Source organism: Ptychodera flava, unplaced genomic scaffold (genome assembly GCF_041260155.1).
Source record: "Ptychodera flava strain L36383 unplaced genomic scaffold, AS_Pfla_20210202 Scaffold_32__1_contigs__length_2955704_pilon, whole genome shotgun sequence".
Lineage (NCBI taxonomy): Eukaryota > Metazoa > Hemichordata > Enteropneusta > Ptychoderidae > Ptychodera > Ptychodera flava.
In genome coordinates this window covers 1,725,810-1,738,024 of record NW_027248354.1, presented here as the reverse complement: position 1 = coordinate 1,738,024, position 12,215 = coordinate 1,725,810, and the positions used below count along the sequence as shown (strand labels likewise).

Genomic DNA, 12,215 nt, shown 5'->3' with positions numbered 1-12,215 from the left:
GGTATTAGAGATATCAAAGGCAGAGACAATTTAATTGCAGACTGTCTCTCTCGTATTTAGAGTTTATTGTCGTTCACACTTTTAAGATTACATTTGTAAAAGAAAGAATTTTCTTTGAAAAATTTTCTTTTTTGAAGAGGGGATGTGTTAAGTAGGTCATTCCCCCACACTCATCATGACCTGAGTTCATTTAGTCTAGAACATTCTCAAGGTCACTGCCCTTAATGACCTCACAACCTTGAATTCAATTAGTCATGTTTGGAATGTTCTGGAAAGTTGATTAGTTGTGTAAGAGAGATAATTTTAGAACAGTAATTAGCATGTCAATAAAAGTTCTAGATTGTTCTTATATGCCTTTATAAAAGGGACGTGCACAGCTTCCAGTCAGACTTTTGGGATCGTGTCTCTTGTGTGTTACTAAACTCCAGCAGTAGTCATTCTCAAGACTTTTCAAGACCTTCACTGTCAACGCTGGATTTATACTGTGGACTTTGTGCAGCTTCAAGCCTGCAAGCCAAAGGACTGTTCATTCATCATACGACTGACTGTTACAACTCTGAGACTGGAGCTTTGCCGTCCCAGCTGAGATAAGTAGTCTGTACACTTTTAAAGCTTGTACTCTATCCCTGACTTAGCAATTAGTTTTATTTTTGTAATAAATTTTGTTTAAACGTTAACTGCTGAGTTCACCCTTTTGTTCGTTTTCTCTGCACGTAACAAATTGGGGGCTCGTCCGGAGTACGAATATTTTGAGCCGTTTGACAACATTTTGACAGCCTTTTCAAAACTACTGTATACTGTGAACTCAGCGAAATTCAATCATGGCGGAATTTAAACCAGACGAATATGGATGACCTTGATCAGGACACATTTGATTCCCTCAGAAAAGAGCCACCTCATAGCACTGGCAATTTCCTTAAAGTAGATGTCAAAAGATCTATGCGCAAGAGGGAAATACAGTTCAGTATTGCAAAACATTAGTTATTTCAGGCCATTTGAGAATCCCGCCTGAAAAGATTATAAGCCGAGTCTACCTCTGAACTCAGAAAATTAGAATTAGAAATGCAGACAAATTTGGAGATCAAGAAATTAGAATTACAGAATGGAAAAAGAGAGACAGGCATTAGAAAAAGAAAAAATACAAATGCAATTAGAAATGGAAGAAAGACAGAGAGAGAAAGATAGGCAGGAAAGATTAGAAATGGAAGAAAGACAGAGAGAAAAAGAATTGCGATTAGAAGAACAGCGATTACAGGTAGAAATAAAACGTTTAGAGCTTGGACAGTCAGGAAAATTCTTCCCTTCAGACAAGTTTGACATCACTAAGCATTTCAGGTTAGTTCCCCCTTTCCAAGAAAAGGATGTTGATAAATATTTCCTCCATTTTGAGAAAATTGCTCAGAGTCTGAATTGGCCTAAGGAGTCCTGGTCTATGCTTTTGCAGAGTGCTTTGGTGGGTAAAGCCAGAGAAATTTACATTCAGTTGTCAGTAGAGCAGGCTTCAGATTATGATTCTGTGAAGGAATTAATTCTCAAGGGCTATGAGTTGGTGCCTGAAGCTTACCGTCAGAAATTTAGGGATTGTGAGAAGGCGAAAGATACAAACTTATGTTGAATTTGCTCGAACAAAGAACAACTGTTTGATCGTTGGTGCTCTTCTGAAAAGGTCAGTCAGAATTATGACAAATTACGACAGCTTGTTTTGATTGAAGAATTTAAAAGGTGCATTCGGAGTGACATCAAGACGTTTATCAATGAACAAAAGGCAGATACATTGGAGGTTGCTGCACGTTTGGCCGATGATTATTCATTGACCCACAAATCTTCATTTCTCAGCAAACCATCCCAGTCCTTTTCATACAGAAACAATGCAGGTAAATTTAACTCGTCCTTTTCATCCAAGAATTTTTCAAAGGAGAATAGGAAATCAAATGACAACAGTTCACAAAATTCAAGTAACACTTCCACATCATCAGATCCCAAGTCTCAATCTCCTTCTGACAAACAGTTCGGTACACTTTCTTGTAATTATTGTAAGAAAGACGGCCATTTAATGTCAGAGTGTTTCAAATTGAAAAGAAAACGTGAAGGTCAAAGTGGTCAAAGTGGATCTAAGCCCACCGGCTTTATTTCTTCATCAACTCAATTAGAGTCTAATAATGTGTGCAACACATTTTCTGAGGTTAAACCCTCTTATCCCCAATTAATGAGGTCAAGGTCAATTCTTCTCAAGATAGCATTATGGGTATTTTCGAACCATTTATTCATGATGGTTTATATCACTTTCTAGTGATTTTTCTTCCGCTACCCTGTCAAAATTTTAAGAGATACCGGGGCTTCCCAGTCTCTTTTGTTGGCAGATACCCTGCCGTTTCTGAAAAGTCATTTTCAGGTTCTAAAGTTCTTATTAAGGGGTAGATTGCAATGACTACATTCCTGTTCCTCTCCATAATGTCTATTTCTCTTCGGACTTTGTTTCTGGACCTGTGGCTTTAGTATTAGGCCTTTTTTGCCTTTTGAAGGGATTCACCTTCTTCTTGGAACGACCTTGCTGGGGACAAGGTCATTACTAATCCACTTGTGACTGATAATCCTAGTTTAGATCAGGATCCAGAGCCAATTGAACAAGAGATACCCGATTTATTTCCTTCATGTGCTATTACTCGAGCCATGTCAAAGAAAACTTCGAGAATCAAAATACTCTCAAAAATAATGTCACAGATGTTGACTTAAATGACACCTTTCTCAGTCAGGTGTTTGACACGGATCATTCCGTTATCCCTCGTGGATTTGAAACTTCCAGTAAAACTTCTGCTGACCAAAGTCAGACATTTTCTAGATCAAATCTCATTGCAGAACAACACAAAGACCCAGATATTTTGTCTTTGTTTGACAGGGTAGATGATGAAGATAAAACTTCAGATAGCTCTGTTTCCTATTATACAAAATCTGGTATTCTCATGCGTAAATGGAGACCTCCAGAGGTCTTGGTTGATGACGATTGGGCTATAAAACATCAAATTGTGGTTCCAAAGCCCTACCGTGCTGAAATATTGCGCCTGGCCCATGAAACCCCCTGGGCTGGTCACTTAGGAGTCAGGAAAACTTATCATAAAATTCTCAGTCACTTTTATTGGCCTAATCTCAGGCAGGATGTAGCACATTTCTGTAAAACTTGTCACACATGTCAAATGGTAGGAAAGCCAAATCAGACCATTCCAAAGGCCCCTTTACAGCCAATTCCTGCATTTCAAGAACCATTTAGTAGGATACTAATAGACTGTGTTGGGCCCCTACCAAAAACAAGATCAGGAAATGAGTACATGTTGACAATTATGTGTACATCAACTCGGTTCCAGAAGCCATACCACTGAGAAACATAAAGACAAAGACTATAGTGAAAGCTTTAGTCAAATTTTTCACTTTATTTGGCCTCCCTAAATGTGTCCAGTCCGATCAAGGCTCCAACTTTATGTCTGGAATTTTTCAACAAGTAATGGATCAGCTAGGCATTAAACAGTATAGGTCATCCGCCTATCATCCAGAAAGTCAGGGTGCTCTTGAGCGATTTCATCAAACTTTGAAAAACATGATTAGGACCTACTGTTTTGACACAGAGAAGCAGTGGGATGAAGGAATTCATTTTCTGCTCTTTGCTGTTAGAGAGTCAATTCAAGAGTCTCTTGGTTTTAGCCCATTTGAGCTTGTATTTGGACATACAGTCCGTGGCCCACTAAGCTCGTTAAAGAGAAATTCCTATCAGACGATGATGATTGTCTGAATATTTGCAATATGTGTCAGATTTTCGTACAAAACTCTCTAAAGCATGTGAATAGCCAGAGAAAATCTTGAGTCATCTCAGCAGTCAATGAAAACCAAATATGATAAAAGCACCTCAAAACGGAAGTTTGAACCAGGTCAAAAGGTTCTTGTTCTACTTCCAATTCCTGGCAAACCACTCCATGCTCGTTACTTTGGGCCATATCTAATTGATAAGAAATTGAGTGATTTAAATTACATCATAATAACACCTGACAGGCGAAAACAAAAACAGCTATGTCACATAAATATGCTTAAGCCATATTTGGATAGGGATAATCCTACTATAACTCAGCCTGTCAGTACCGTCAGTTCTGGCCATTATGAAGATAGTGATACTGAAACTGACTTGAGTGAAAATACTCTAAACTCAAAGCTGGGCTCGGTCAAGCTTCAGAACTCAGAAATCCTGGAGAAGCTGGAGTCTACAAAGTTGGCACACCTCCAGCCAGAACAACAACAACAGGTGAAAGAACTGCTCCACGAATATAAACACCTTTTCAAGATGTTCCAACGAGGACAAACGTCATCTATCACGACGTTGATGTTGGGGACAGTAAGCCTGTAAAACAACATCCATACAGACTGAATCCAACAAAAGCGAAATATCTCCAGGAAGAAGTCAAATACCTGCTGGACAATGACTTTATTGAACCCAGTAAAAGTAACTGGAGTTCGCCGTGCATACTTGTTCCCAAATCAGATCACAGTTATCGTATGTGCACGGACTTTAGGAAGGTCAACACTTTAACAAAGACAGACACTTCCCAATCCCGAGGATTGATGACTGTATCGACCGAGTGGGAAAAGCCAAGTATGTGGACGAAATTTGACCTACTGAAGGGATTTTGGCAAGTCCCTCTGACGGATCGTGCTCGTGAAATATCCGCCTTTGTTACACCAGACGGATTGTTCCAGTACAAGGTGATGCCATTTGGAATGAAGAACTCTCCGGCAACGTTCCAACGGATGATCAACGACGTCATATCCGGGCTAGACGGATGTGCAGCTTACGTTGACGACGTCTCCTGTATAGTGACACCTGGGAGGAACACATCAAGCTCATGCGGAAGTTCTTTGAGAGACTGAGCAAAGCAATGTTGACTGTCAACCTTGCCAAATCTGAGTTTGGTTGGGCGAGGGTGACTTACCTCGGACATACTGTAGGACAGGGTGAGGTAAAACCTGTTGATGCCAAAATCAGTGCCATTTCAAGTTTTCCAATACCAAACTGCAAACGACAACTGATGCGCTTTCTCGGTATGGCTGGTTACTACAGAAAATTCTGTCCAAATTTCTCCACAATTACTGAGCCTTTGACTAACTTACTTAAAAAGAAAGTAAAGTTTGTTTGGTCAGAGCAATGCCAACAGGCATTTGATACACTGTAAAGCCATACTGCAAAGTGCCCCAGTGTTGTCTGCACCAGATTTCACTTTGCCATTCAAATTAGCTGTAGATGCTAGTGATACGGCTGCTGGTGCTGTTTTATTGCAAGAGGATAGTCATGGTGGTAGAACATCCTGTTTGCTATTTTTCACGCAAATTTAACAAATCCCAGAGAAACTACTCTACAATTGAAAAAGAGTGTTTATCTTTGATATTAGCTTTACAGCATTTTGAAGTTTATGTTACTTCTTCAAATCAGCCAATAGTGGTTTATATTGATCACAACCCTCTTGTTTTTCTGCAGAAATTTAAAGGCAAAAATCAGAGATTGTTAAGATGGAGTTTAATGTTACAGGAGTTTAATCTTGATATTAGACATATCAAAGGCAGAGACAATTTAATTGCAGACTGTCTCTCTCGTATTTAGAGTTTATTGTCGTCCACACTTTCTTTTTTGAAGAGGGGGTGTGTTATGTAGGTCATTTACCCCACACTCATCATGACCTGAGTTCAATTAGTCTAGAACATTCTCAAGGTCACTGCCCTTAATGACCTCAAAACCTTGAATTCAATTAGTCATGTTTGGAATGTTCTGGAAAGTTTATTAGTTGTGTAAGAGAGATAATTTTAGAACAGTAATTAGCATGTCAATAAAAGTTCTAGATTGTTCTTATATGCCTTTATAAAAGGGACGTGCTCAGCTTCCAGTCAGACTTTTGGGATCGTGTCTCTTGTGTGTTACTAAACTCCAGCAGTAGTCATTCTCAAGACTTTTCAAGACCTTCACTGTCAACGCTGGATTTATACTGTGGACTTTGTGGGCAGCTTCAAGCCTGCAAGCCATAGGACTGTTCATTCATTCATACGACAGACTGTTACGACTCTGAGACTGGAGCTTTGCCGTCCCAGCTGAGATAAGTAGTCTGTACACTCTTAAAGCTTGTACTCTATCCCTGACTTAGCAATTATTTTTATTTTTGTAATAAATTTTGTTTAAACGTTAACTGCTGAGTTCACCCTTTTGTTCGTTTTCTCTGCACGTAACAATATGTATAAAGGCCGCATGTTAAAGGGCTTGGGATACTCAACGAACAACAGTACATGTCAATATGCAAGATTTGTGTTTACAAGTTATTTGCCTTTGGATTATCCGACCAATATTCTTCTTTCAACGATAGTATGTTACGTCTTATATCTTACGTTGGTGGCAATGACACTTCCTACTTGCCGATCACAAGGACACAAGTACTTTCATTATGGCAGTAATATTTTAATGCAAAACCAAGTGTCACATACAGTAGTCTAAAGATAATGTGGTCATATGCCATTATTTTTGCTTTGGAAATTACATGTGTGTATTCTGCGTAAAGGGACTGTTTATCTAAAATATCTAATATTACATGTGTATTTGTTGTTAAGGAACTCAGTTTCTTAAACTGTATAAAGGATTATTACACCTTACTCATTCAGCGTGCACAGCCATTGTTTAACACGACTCACATGACATGTAATAGAACGTGATGATGCCCTCTGCGAACGTGATGATGCCCTCTGCGAACTTGATGATGCCCGGCCGGCCCTCTGCATTTGATATTACATGGATGACGTCATTGTACTTACTGCGCATCCTTTCTGTGCATAACAAATTGTCGTTTGCTTGTACTTGCTACTATCGCTGCGAAACGTCATGCAGAGCTGTCACCGGCACAGTTAGACGATATTTTGAAGCAAAGTAAACAGCAAAACGAACGAAAAATGGCAACAAGGAATGCAATTTCTGTGTTCAGCGACTATGCAAGCAACAAATTTGGATACGCGACCGAGGAGATCGGCAAACTTTTAGCGGCAACCCTAGACTTGGTACTGACAACATTTTACGCTGAGGTCCGGACTCATGCAGAAAGGCGAACTGTACTCGAAGAAGTTTGTTCGGTGTAATAAAAATAATAACACATGAGAGCGAGGGCAAGATCACGATTTTTTGCCTGCCCTCGGGCTGATGGTCATGATCGAAATATTGATGATGCCCTCGCCTACGGCTCGGGCATCATCAATATTTCGGTCATGACCACCAGCCCTTGGGCAGGCAATAAATCGTGATCTTGCCCTCGCTCTCATGTGTTATTATTAAAATATCGTATTCCTAGCAAAGGCAATGTTTTAAAGTTTAACAATGAATTTTGAAATGATTTTTAAAGTTGAACAAGAAAATCATAGTTTATCAATACAAAAATACAAACTTCTCAAAATTGCAGCATCTAAGTGAAGCTTATGTAAACTTTACTTTTTTCTCTAATGCATGGGGATCATGTGTTCTACCAAAATCCGGACGTGAGAATGAGAGAGTTGACATTCTCGACACTGCAATAGACCAAGTGTGTATATAATTGTTGTTGAGGATACCATACATAGTATGATGATAGAAGTAAGTTTGATGATCAACAGAAAGGTGATACAGTTATGCATGTACTAAAATTTGTTAACTGTGGATGATTTATAGTCAATTTTGTTCTGTAGCAAATTCTCACTTGAAAGATCAAAGCAATATTTGATAAGTGTGCTTATTGTAGATCTATCATAATTCTATCTTTGAAGCCCTCCTGCAAATATCACGAAAGTGCCCATCATGATTATTCAACTTTAGTATATGGCCAAAGCAATGCTTTGAGAATTCAAATAAAAAATTCCGCAAGTGTATATAAATGGCTGCGTCATCAGTAATCGCGCTATTGTGCATCCAAGGTCTCTACTTCCTGTTTATTAAAAGGGGACTCAAAACAAAACTGTCTCTGATTAATATGAAGTGTTTGGGTAGTTAATTTAAGCTATATTGTTTTGGATAATTTTTGGATGGTTTTGTTTATTGTGTATTCTCTGCAATTTTTGTTCTACTCCGTGAAGTGTGAAGAAAAGTCCAGCAAGTTTTACAGCGAAAAAATTATTGACAGTTTCCTCTAGACTGCTTTGTATAATTGATGAACATTTTCAGAGAAATGCCAAAATCAAATTTCTTGTACACATATGCAGTTGTAACACCCTATGCTAATTAACTGAGTACATGTACATGTATATCAATTATGGAAAGTCTATAAATGCAAAGATATTGCAAGTTTTATACTCGAAAAATTGCTCGTATTTTCTAATAGACTACCGTGTAAAGTGAACCATGGTATAGATGAAATCCAATATCACATATTTTGAACACACATGCACTCTTTAGCTGCCACTTCAAGCAAAAGTACATTTACATGAATTGTCAAACATGTGTAAATCTACTGCAGAAACAGCATGTATTTTCATGGGAATATGTTAGTAGTTTGCCAAATAGAATCCCATTTACCATGGGTATGTTTGGATGAAGCACTAGCATATATATAGGCCACATTTTGCCTTTCCTTGGGGACTTCAAAATTATGGCAAGTCAGAAGGGGAATCTAAATGCATTGTGAGTTTGTTAGGGGCATTTAAAAAAAAATATGAAGTTCACAGTCTGACACCACGTGTAACATTTCTTGTAGGACTGGTCTGTTGAAGACATAAACAGTTTGGTAGTGACGATTTTAAAGGCCATAAATTGTGTACACATAGCCGTAGTTTGTGATGCAGTGCAATCAGTGAGGTCTTAGCAGTGCTGAAGAAGGCTTCAGAGGTAAGACTACCTACATGTCTGTGTATGTGTGTACATGTATCTATGTGTTGTACATGTATCTATGTCAGTCTGTATGAAGCGTACTTTAGCATACAAAATTATCTACTTTTATGCTCCCATGTACACAGAGCTCTAACAAAAAGTTTTATCCCCTTTTCTTGTATTTTGTAGGAGAGAGTTCTGGATTGTTGGACACCGTGCTGTGTGTGGCGGTAGCCTACTTTGGTGATTCCAAGCAATATTTAGAAAATTCAGTAACACACAACAAAATATGTGGTCAACCAAGACAGACAGAACAAGTGGACACAAACCTGCAGGCCTTTTAATCAGATAATTAAATGGTTCAGCCATCATTTACAGTAGGTTCTGCACTTGTCAGTTAGTGAATTAGGTGTGAATTTTCATTTGAAAAAAATAATATTTTTTTAGTCCCTGTGCAGTTCGGCTAATTGTACAATGATATAATCTTGAGTCTTTTCAAGAGGTTATTTTTGGGAATAGTGTTACATCATTATTGAATAAACAGTTACTTTATTTGATTGTGTGCGATATTTTGGATTGCAAAGAAAAGTTATCTTATTATCAAAGGTGTGCATAAAGATCAGAACTTTTCTCGTGTTATCACTCCACTGAATGGTAACAGATGGTTGTTCTGTTCATTTTGTTGTTTCAGTAACTGGTACATGTATATTGGCAGCAATAGAGGTCAAAGCAGCACTGCAATTTTACATCTGGAGACACTGACCATCTCACCATCACCCAAGATGTGCTGAATGCCGTGATGGACATGGAAACAGGACCAGATGAAGACTAGGATCCCTGTTCTCCATGATATCAGTTTTACATGATAGTTTCATGCTTTGAGTCATCATTGAGATACGTGTGAACTGATTCGTTACAAAGTCAGCACAAAGACATTGCACAATTTATACAAAAGTCACAGAAATATCAGTTATTGCTAATACTCTTCAGTGACTTAATGCTAATCCCTTGTATGTTTCTTTTCACATATGTGTACATATTACGGTATATTTTAATCTATATATTCAGTGGTATATAATACAATTTAATTGTTTTCAGAAAACATTGAGATGTTGGTCATTTGAGTATTTTGTTGTATAAATTTAAAAGTAGTTTAAAATCACAGATTCTTGACAACTGGATTTATTCAGTCTTTTCCTAGAAATCCTAACTATGTTTAAATATGAAAAAAGAGGTCACAAATTGAACACTTAAACAGCCATTTATAAGATTTGATTTGTTTATGAACAAAAAACAACAAAAAGAATTACAATCATGATTTCAAAAGTGAGCAAATCTTAATGTTTTAACCCTCGGTGTAATCGTGATCCTCTGAAATTGTGGTCTTCATCAATGTACGATAATTACTATCATGGCCTTTTAAACACATATTAAACAACATGGCCTTCAAATTAGTGAACTTGATTTATTTTAGTCCAGCCTTTAGAAATGGAATGTCGTGTTCAAGGTGGCCTTGAAAAATAGAAGGTAATTTCCAAGGTGGCCTTGAAAAATAGGAAGTCATGTCCAATGTAACCCTTAAAAACAGAGGGTCATGTTCAAGGTGGCCCTGAAAAATAGAGGGTCATGTCCAAGGTGACCTTGAAAAAATAGGGGAGTCATGTTACAAAGTGGCCTTGAAAATACAAGGAAGGGAATCATCAGAGAATTTAAAAAACAAAGGATAACAGATTATGAATTCATGTTGATATTTTGCCCTCGTAATTTTACAGGAATATTTTATCATGTAAGACAGTGTTGTCTTGAACAATTTAGACATTTCAAATGTTCTATTTCAAAATATCATTTTAATACAAACTTATCATCAAACTACTTGAACTCCTTGAATTTATTTAGTAGATAGAATAAAAAACTACAATTTTAAACTATTTTACTTTGCCTTATTTAGGTACTAAAACAAATTAGTTATTATAACTGTTTGCATAATCGCAATTTGACAAACCGTGATATACCAGAACAGGTAAAGGATGAAATTTTTAAGATTCAAAACAATCTGAAGAATTATATGGTACGTACAGGTTTGCAAATTTTTGTTATTGCCCTGCATTTACATTTGGAAAAATAGCAAATTTGACAAGAATTAGTAAAAAAAACAGTTAACTTAACTTTGTTGCCATGTAGATTGAACAAAATTCAGAAATTTACCTTATTCATTAGCAATAAATTATTGTCTGGTACCGTATTTTCTATAATTTCTGACAAACTTTTCAAAATCCAGTAAACTCAAAATATTTGCAATCGTGATCTACATACATACATTCATATATACATATATACATACATACACATATACATACAAACATACATAAATACATGCATGCATGCATGCATGCATGCATGCATGCATACATACATACATACATACGTACATACATACATACATACGTACATACATACGTACATACATACATACATACATACATACATACATACATACATACATACATACATACTACATACATACATACATACATACATACATACATACATAACATACATACATACATACATACATACATACATATTTACACTGAATTTTGTTCATAATAAATTTACTTTCATCAGTGATGAAGATAAAAGTTTTATGCTTGCATTTTGGTACAAATAATCTTAAAAAGTAACATGTGTTAAGGTTCAAATTTTAAAATAATAGGTGAATCAACCTCTGTAATTTTTATCCATCAAATGTAAATCTACACGACATGAAAAGCAGACAATAATTCCATTGTATGTTATTTAGTCAGATCGAGGCTCAAAACCAGCCGTCATTTTTTACAAGGCCATTTGAAGATCGCTGTGATCTCCTGCCAATGAATATAGAACATATTTTTCAAAATAAGATTTCTCCATTGTACATTGCAAATGATACTTACGGATATATAAGGTTGACCTTTTGTAAAACCTTCGTCTTTCCGAAAATATTGTGGCCAGAATTTACACGTCTAGTCCCCAGGTGATGTCGTTTGAAAATGTAAGCTTGATGATGCAATATCGTCTCTGACATGCGCACAATGCAGCCTACGTGACTGAAGCAATGCCCCAGTTGTGCCATAAGGTTCTTCTACCTGTTCTATTTTTATTCAGGCGTAACCATAAATTTGCTTTTTGTTGTTCGTGCAAACAGGCAGATTAGATGTCTGACCTGACAACGTTTTTATAGAATTACTGATTTCAAGAAGGTGTTTTTCGGGAGAGAAGAAGGGAAGTGCGTTAATATCACAGAAGAGATGATTGCCTTACTGCTGATATTAATCAATCTTCTGAAACCCGGTTAAATGAAAGAATAAAAAAAACAAAACAAAACACTAAAACACTT

At 36.9% G+C, this 12,215-nt stretch overlaps 1 long non-coding RNA gene across 1 annotated transcript in view; it reads right to left on the bottom strand.

Moving 5' to 3' along the window:
- The window catches only part of LOC139127507 (uncharacterized), a 96,950-nt gene extending 85,087 nt beyond the window's left edge, over nt 1-11,863 (bottom strand). The window contains exon 1 of the long non-coding RNA XR_011551033.1: nt 11,773-11,863. This is a non-coding gene — a long non-coding RNA (uncharacterized lncRNA). The remainder of the gene's footprint in view (nt 1-11,772) is intronic.
- Nucleotides 11,864-12,215: the final 352 nt, after the last annotated feature.